General features: G+C 33.8%; 1 protein-coding gene across 3 annotated transcripts in view; it reads right to left on the bottom strand.

Moving 5' to 3' along the window:
• The window catches only part of LOC108749456 (synapse-associated protein of 47 kDa), a 71,659-nt gene that overhangs the window by 51,587 nt on the left and 12,484 nt on the right, over positions 1 to 7,588 (bottom strand). The gene's annotated exons all lie outside the window — the stretch shown is intronic.

Here is a 7,588-nt window from a genome sequence, read left to right as displayed (position 1 = left end):
GAGAGAGAGAGAGAGAGAGAGAGAGAGAGAGAGAGACAGAATTGTGCCTTCGCAGTTAATTCAACATTAAAAGAAACGCCGTTAAAGTAGGTCGCAGCTATTACATAAAAATAAATCGGTGTGAAGTTCTATAATTATTTTTCTTTCAAATAAGAAAGATGCTATTATCGTCTCCTAGAAAATTAATTGAATAAAAACTTCAAGCTATTTAACTTAATTTTGTTAAGCTACTTGTTGGGAAATGCGAAAAAATCAGAGGTTGCTCGATATAAACTATTAAATAGCGTTTTTCATTCACATCTATGTCGCTTTTAAAAAATTTCTTTTTCTGTACAATTTCTTTATTAATTTTTTCTTAATTAGACAATTCTTTATTATAAACATAAGTGTAGCGTAGGAAAACACTTTATGCTATCATTTAAAAAAATGGTCTAGAAATTTAAAAAGAGTTTTAAGAAATGAGAGACGTGAACATGAATATACAATGTGTGCATGCCATTTAAGAAGTAATACCAAGTGTTAGAAGTTAACGAAAAATATTATACATATATATAAATTAAAAAAAATCCTAGTTACGCTATTACGTTAAACAAAGAGCCAAAAAATCACGTGGCACCGGATCAACGTGCAAGCAGCGTCACTGGCTGTTCTAACCCGAATACGTCAGGTGGATTTCTCACGAGACTCCTTTGCAGAGAATTCTGACTTAGTCATTTATCACGATCCGATGAGAAAAGGAAATGGGCGTACGACGGTAGTGATAGGAGCGATCGGTGCAAATCGCTTTTCCGAAGCAAAATGTTACGAGATATCTGACGTTAAATATTATACTATCACCGTATGTAACTTCGGTTATGTTCCAGCGCCAGATGTTCCTGTCGTTCGATGTAAAACTATTATAGTACAATGCGATTATAGAGAAGTGAGAGAAATCTGATTTGTAAAATCCATGCATTTATCTTTAATCGTGTTATTCAATATTCTAAATCGTATTTAATATCGCCTTTAAAATGTAGGCAACACGATTAAGGTATCAGATGTACAATCTCGGCCTAAAAGCGACTTGAAATTTGTATTTAAACGATACAATTTTATAGTTTGAACGAAAATTTTCTCATTTTGTCGTAATTGTTTTTGAAAATCATGTCTACTTATTTAAATAATTTTTGATCCAAATTTTAAATCGCGTCGTAAAACTTTTTGTATTACTTTTAAATACAATATAGAAAAATTTGTAATTTTTTTTCATAAGAGTTTTTTATTTTGTTAAAAAAATAATTGTAATACATCCCTAAATCTAAGTCGCAACAATGTATACATGTATATTTTCCACGTACGTTTTAACAAAATAGCGCAGTAACAGTTTTTTTTTCTTTCAAACCCGTAGTTTGGAATTAAAATCACATAGTGTATATCAAGTTTAAAAAAAAACGGATGCCCCTTATTTTGCACATCCCATTTTACGTCCCGCCATGCGGCTAACACACGGATAACGAATATTAACTAACAAACGATATATATATCTCATCATTTATGAAATAAAAAATAAAATAACGTCCGCGGGAAAAGCGTCGCTGCATCATATACGACATATTGAAGAGATGCGCGACGCAATATACTTTGTCGTTTAAACCGCGCCTCGTAAATAGATTGCCGTTTGATCGCCTAACGCATCGACAGCAAGTTACAGTGACATTTACACTTTCAATAAAATAGAAAACGATTCACCTTTTCATATAGCTCAACTCGTGGAAAAGGTCGACTGGTCTTGGTCACCGTATTTCAAACTGTAATGTCATAGCGTACTTCACCATACATACCAACATATTAACGTGATTTCGTCGTAACCTAAAGCGTTTTTAAGGTAGTTTTGTGGAAAATTGTAATAACGAGTTTCTCCGCTAATTTAATTCGCAGAGATTCTATTCGAGACGGCCATTACATTATTCAATCTCAAACTTTAATTTTTATATGTTCATATAAATCGTTTAAAAATTTATGACGGAACTTACTTGCGTAATATGCTTTCAATCAAAAGTAATAAATAATCCATTTAGACATAATTCTACAAAGACACAAGCTGATTTTTTTAGATATCGCGAAAACGTGATATTTTCTGAAATTTAAGGGAAAGGGATAACGGGTAATAAAAATTTAAGGTTTTTGACGAGAAAACTCTCAAGAATCGTAAACGAATGCAGTGGGCCGCTTTATACGAGCCATAGAAACGTAACTAGAAGTTAAGTCGCGTAGCTTTAAAATAGGACACGCATTTTTTTTTATGTTTCGTACTCCGCAATGACTGTAACGCTGCGATAAAACGACGTCACGTCTTTTGAAGGATATTTGAGCATTCGCACGTAGCTGCTCGAGAAAATTTAGGAAGGCGCGTTTTTAGCATACAGGCCAGGATATGTAGAAATTGCCTCTGTATAACTCAGTTGCCTTCGCAAACCAAAGGCGATTTAATCAACCGGATTGAAGCACTTCAATTCGCGCAGCTTCACATCCCTGCCTATCTCCATCCGATCCGCTGCGAGCAGGAGGCCATTAAAGGGAACGAATCAGCGTAAAATACACGTGGCTTAGTACAACAGCGTGCACTGTACAACAGCTTAATAACAGCTTCCAGCTTTGTAAGAAGGATACATCGGATAATTGGTACCGAAGCCTAGGAGTCTAGATTACATAGCAGGCTTAACTCTTACCGAGGTATCTGGGGATTGCTAAACAAGTGTCAAATATCATAACCGTCCTTGTCACGCTGAGATAATTTGTCGTTACATGGAAATCATGAATTGCACCGTACGTGGGGGTTTCAAAATGTTAAGCAATTTTGGTCTTGCAGAAATCTTGATACACAGCCAAGAGTAATGAAAAATTAATAAACTTTTAATTTTTAGAAAGAGATAAAGATTATCTTCGAATAAGATCAGTCTTTTCTCTTTCATATACTCTTGGAGTTTCTCCTTATTCTTGAATTTGGATTATAAATATATATCAGTAGACACGGCAGTATCTCGGGTGTTAAGTAAACATTTTATACTTCTTTTTTTATTTTAAATAACCCTCGAGACTGGCCGTGTAATGAAAAATGAACTAACTGTTGTCAGATACAAGCACTTAAAGAAAAATCCCTCAGGAGCTGGTTGACCAACGAAACTCGCAGTAATCAAAATACCGTAATTGCGGGGCAGATGATATACGATATGTGTTTGTTAACAAGGTCTAGCTCGTTTATTTTTTTTTATAAAACAGAATGAAATTTCAGTAGCAACGAGGAAAACATCGCCGATGTCGCTACTGTTCAACGAAAAGTTACAAAAAAAGTTTGCTCGGCCAATAGCGATGTCACTTGACAAACTTTCATGACAGAACTCCGATATAGACGTGACGAGAAATCTTGTCTTACATATCCTTAGTAAGAACACATCTCACTTTACCGAAAACTGTCACGAAGAGCCATGCGCGAAAAACTAACATTCTCGTCGTTTTGACTTTACTAACTTCACAGTAACTTGTGGGACTTGCGTGCAATGCTTTGATAAGGTATCAATGATTAGAGTTGTCAACTCATCGATAATGAACCAGCCTAGCCAGTATTTTCACTCTTCGGTCGGTTGCTAGTGTATTTTACTGGCCTCGATCCATAAAATAATGATAAATTAAATTTGTTTTATGAAAAAGATTTTTTACAACAAAAATTTAATTTTAAGTTCCATATATACATTTTTCTCGCGTGATAGCGCTGCGGCACTAAAGTTATAGATATACTAAAATTGCGCAATCCTTTTGTCTAAGCCGAAATGCCAACAACTTTTCTATTGGCTATTTCAACCGCCATTTTCGATCTAGTATCCAATAAGCGTCTAATATATAATACAGTTATTATCGAAAATGGAGGACCTTTGCGCTACTTTGATATATCTAGAGCTTTGTGTGATACCTCTCTCGTAATTGACTAGACATTGAAACGTAGAATGTGTTACACATTTATTTTACTCTATAGTCGTTTTTAGCCGATAATCGGAATTCCGGATTTTTGTGTCTGATTTGCTATTAATATTCAATTTTTAAATGCTGATAAAAATTAAAAATATTATTTTATTACATCAAGTATAATATCATAGAAAGAAAATACAAATATAATCATTATACATCCGTAGCTTTAACGGTATAAATGCTGTCTGGCCGCTTTATATATGTAATTCTCGTGCTTGAGCGTAGAAAGGTCGCATAATAATGGGACACCTTTGTGATATTAATGGCACAATCCTTATGTCATAGTCTCTTATCCGGTATATTCTAGGTTGATGACGTCGATAATTGTGTAATATGTTGGAAGATAGTGGTGATTAAGAACAATCAGAAAGGAAGTGCATTACGTGACCGCGATATAATGCTCCTTCGACCCATTAAGACGATAACAATTTTGCTATATGATATAATACAAGGCCTATAATATTATACACACATATAGCTGTCAAGTAGATATCTCTTACTATATCTAATAAGGATACATACTAACAATAATAATATATACAAGATATATAACGGATCTACAAAGATAACCTACCAAAGCATACACAGCGACACTTGTCAAATATAGCGACATGTACTAAACCATCGACGTTTATTGGAAAAATATCCGAGAAATTGAAAAGCATTGAGGCGATAATCGCATTCGTTTGCTGACAAAATGGTAAGAGCAATCTGCGAAATTACAACTACAGTCGAGAGTTTTCAATATGGCATATCAAGCGGCGCTTAATTAAATTGTGACCTTGCTTTTCTGTCCCCTGCGTTTGCGTCCCCAATATATTCTTAGAGAGAAAATTAATCTTAAATATAAAATTCACTTTTTGTTTTCTGCACTTTTTCCTGCTACTTTATATTAAGTCACTATACTAAATGTTCTATATCAGATATAATGAAAAGTTTGTACTTGTTATATTTAAAAAATGTAATATTTAAAAAATATTATTTAAATAAAAATAGCAAAAAATGCATTTTTCAAGAAAAATTTGATCCCTAAAAAATTATTTATAATATCTTGTGATATTCAAATTATATTAAATAATTAAAATTATATTTGTCACAATTATTATATCGTGGTTGTAAGATCAATCTTACGTAACAGTCAAATTTGTGCTTTTCTTAACATCAATCTCTTGAAATTTGTTCAAGGATCCATTACAAGTACAGAATTCCTAAAATTCCTGACATCCATGTTTGAAGAATAATCTGAGAAGAAGCAAAAGGAAAAATTTCATCGTGCCAAGCAAAAATTCATGCAGACAATCTATTTGAAAAAAGGATCTGACTTGTTCTTTCGAGTCGATCCAGACACTCGCGTTTACGAAGAGACTATCATGGTGGATAATAGAAGATGATGATGAATAAGAATTGCACGTGGGAATTGCACATACGATTCTTTGTTTCCACCTTGAAACAATTTAATAGATGAACCAGCAAGATCATATCCATGCTAAAAAATAGACTTCATATTTGAATATCCGTTTTCGATTTTATCGCATTCATTCTCGCATCCTTTGTCGATTTATCGTCGGTCAAATCTCCGCTATATAAGTCAAGCGGAAAATTATCTGCGGCGTCACTGTGAAAAATGAATAAAGAGAGTAATAGGAGATACGTATATTCACCGTTCTTCGACAATGATTTCGCGAACGGAAAGAGTTCGGCATGGCGTCTTTGGGGTAGACAACCAGCAGCGGTTGCAATGATTCTCGCGTTTCCATTACTACGAGCATCCCTTACGTCTGAAACCCGACGAAACTCCGTCGGTCTGGAAGAAGTATGTTCGCAGACTTCCGAGTGTATGTCGATGACCCGGGCCTTGTTGTGCTCCAGGCAGATCAAGCGAGCTGTGAAACTTCAATGGTCCGAGAGTGAGTTAATTATCCTCGGGTCACTCGTATCTCGTTAGAAAGAGTGGCTATAAAACTGTCACGAACACTATATTATTGTTAATTAGATTTGGACAAGCGTGATAGTCTTTCGCAAATATAAAGCTCTATCTAATATAGCATTTCTATAAAATTTGTGCAAGATTTATAAAAATAAATCTAATTCACAATATACTGTAAGTTATTGTCAATGGTTTTTCATATAAAACAAGAAATACATAAATTGATACTGATAATAAATACTAATTTCCCTAATAGATTTCGCGTAAGAGTTTAGTAGTCAATTTAAATTTAAATAATTTAAATATACCGTCGAACTTTTCCTTAGTATCATTGATCAAGTCTATTACAGTTACGGTAATCTCGACAAGCAGAATGCAAAGAAGATACTTTAGAATCGCTTTAAGTCCTATGTCAACAAAAAAGTAAATTTTCGACGGCCGATATTAAAAGCGAAATCGATAGCTTATTGAAATGCGTTGCGTGACTTGGTCGATACATCGGATTACTTATGAAACTAATTACTGTCGGAATTTAACTGACTCATCAACAATCAGCTAACCGTATGGCACGACTGATCCGTTTAATTTCCTCCTGAGAAAGTTCGCACCTAAGAATGGTCTGTTACAGGAGAAGATCGATACTAGCTTGGTTAAAAAGTCATAAAATTCTTTCGCGAAAAGGAGCTTCCTCTTCCTCGAGAAAACAAGTGTTTCATTTAGCGCCATTTAGCGAAATGAAAATTTGCAATCACAATATTGCGTTTGAAAAATTATTGCTACTAAGTAATTACGAGAACAAAATAAATATGGATCAAGCCAAATACGGATAAAGTCATTGTTAACATTTCTCTTGTAAGAACAGCTACAAATAATATTTTATACGGTGCACTGCATTACATTTCTTTGAATAAAGCTCACACAACACTGCAATTTTAATCAGCTTATTTTTAACATAAAAATGTAAAACATTGTGTGTCTTATTGAACAAGCTGTAGCAAAAATATGTTCTCATAGAAAGTACAAATTCTATAATAGAATAATACAGAGTTTATGCAAAAGGACTTTTAACAAACAATTATATTTAGACTCTGTAGAAAATATCAATAGTGATTGAACGGTATAGCCAAAGGGAATATCCTACTAGTACAAAGTCATGAATCACTGCAATATGCGACTGCAATCTCTTGATTTGAAACAGGATTTAGAAAGAAATAAAAGAAATAATACGCTTGTAGTAAACATTCCGATGTTATGAAGCGTTTCGTGTTCGCTTTCTCGATTAAAATCGAATGTGATGTGAATTTTTCTTGTGTTTTAACTGATGCGCGATTCAAGCTAGAATTTTCGTAAATATAAATAAAAGTAGAAATATACAAGAGAGCAAAACGTTTCTCTTTTTAAGTAAAATATTTGTACTTTAATTGGTACAAACTTTTACTGCGTACATAATGTTTTATATTCTGCTAGATTTATTATGATAACAAGTATAACTTGCGCTCCATGTTGTTTTGCATTTCAGCAAAACGAGAGCGAGGAATTTTGCCATCGGCACTACGGAAAAATCACGACTTTTGAAAGCACAGAAGAATCAGAAATACACCTGACAATCGAACGAAAGAACAAGCGAAGAAAATCAATAACATGTATGTGCTTTCATAT

Source organism: Trachymyrmex septentrionalis, unplaced genomic scaffold, assembly GCF_001594115.1.
Source record: "Trachymyrmex septentrionalis isolate Tsep2-gDNA-1 unplaced genomic scaffold, Tsep1.0 scaffold29, whole genome shotgun sequence".
Classification (NCBI taxonomy): Eukaryota; Metazoa; Arthropoda; class Insecta; order Hymenoptera; family Formicidae; genus Trachymyrmex; species Trachymyrmex septentrionalis.
This window is presented reverse-complemented; position numbering and strand designations above follow the sequence as displayed.